Raw genomic sequence first — 1171 nt, forward strand, 5'->3', positions numbered from 1 at the left:
TACTTACAGGTCGAATCACAACACAGATGTCGATGCCTCATTTCATCATCAGATTGTGTGCATAGCAAGTGTGCGAGGGAGGCCCTTTTTACGCAGAGATCGCACTATGGCGCTGCCAGCAAGAGGAAGTGACGGGGAGCTGGATGGGAACCAAGTAGGAATTGGTTTAAGGGGAAAGAAGTTTCACCCTTCTCTTTAAATGTAGAAAAGTAGAAAACTTTACAACAATATTCAAACTAGAAAACAATTACTGACATTTCTGTTGATTTTGCTAACTTCTTGATGATTTTGTTCTCTGCAGCCCATTTCACTTAAACTCCTCCCATCTCTGTTAACTCACCAGAGCTAGTTTGCATTTTGCTTGTATCAGGAAGCATCCTCTTTTGATGTTGTGAAAAATGAAATGAAATAACATCACTTTATACAGTTCAAGCATACTGCCTCACGTGACCTTACTGTGCACTCTCTTTCCTTCTGCCAATATGGGGAGAAAGCATGCAGAATTAATTAGAAGGGGAGGAGCCCATGTTGAAGCAAGTGTTGTGTCATCTACCACAGTTTCATAAACATTCATTAATCTGTTGCAAATGTGTGTCTGTCAGGGTGAACAAGCACAAAGAGGACTGTTGTTTCTGTTTTATGAAACACATCAGGAGGGAAAGTGGAAAGGATTCGGAGACAAAAGAGGTAAGAACTCGAGTTTGCAGGACGAATGCATAATAAAGACGTGAACTTCAGTTTAGCAAAATTGAGTAAACTAAGTGTGGTCAGTTTGAGGTGTCCAAGGAGGATGTGCAGCCACAGAGACATGGACAGGACACATGTGAAGACAGAGGAGGCTGACAAGGAGAAGACGGAAGAGGACGTGGTGCGCCTCCGGAGAGAGATAGGCCTGCTGCCTGCAGTGTGCTTCATCATTGGCACAGTGGTGGGCAGTGGGATCTTCATCGCACCCAAGGGAGTCCTGATGAACAGTGGCAGCGTGGGGCTCTCTCTGCTGGTGTGGGTGCTGTGTGGGATCCTCTCCATGTTTGGTAAGATGCCTCATGGTCTAGTTAATCTCTGCTGTCCTGTTAAATCCTTATCACTGTTTTATTTTATTTATTCACTCGCTGTGTTCACACAAAATAAAATATTTTAGAACACAATAGGAAATAATAAAACAAACAGA

The 1171-nt window shown here is 43.2% G+C and overlaps 1 long non-coding RNA gene across 1 annotated transcript; it reads left to right on the plus strand.

Annotated features, from left to right (window-relative positions):
* Positions 1–6: 6 nt before the first annotated feature.
* LOC126387514 (uncharacterized) lies at positions 7–1065 on the plus strand. Its single transcript, XR_007569692.1, has 3 exons — positions 7–154; positions 603–687; positions 772–1065. It is a non-coding gene; the product is annotated as an uncharacterized LOC126387514 (long non-coding RNA).
* Positions 1066–1171: the final 106 nt, after the last annotated feature.

This window comes from Epinephelus moara, unplaced genomic scaffold (assembly GCF_006386435.1).
Source record: "Epinephelus moara isolate mb unplaced genomic scaffold, YSFRI_EMoa_1.0 scaffold608, whole genome shotgun sequence".
Lineage (NCBI taxonomy): Eukaryota > Metazoa > Chordata > Actinopteri > Perciformes > Serranidae > Epinephelus > Epinephelus moara.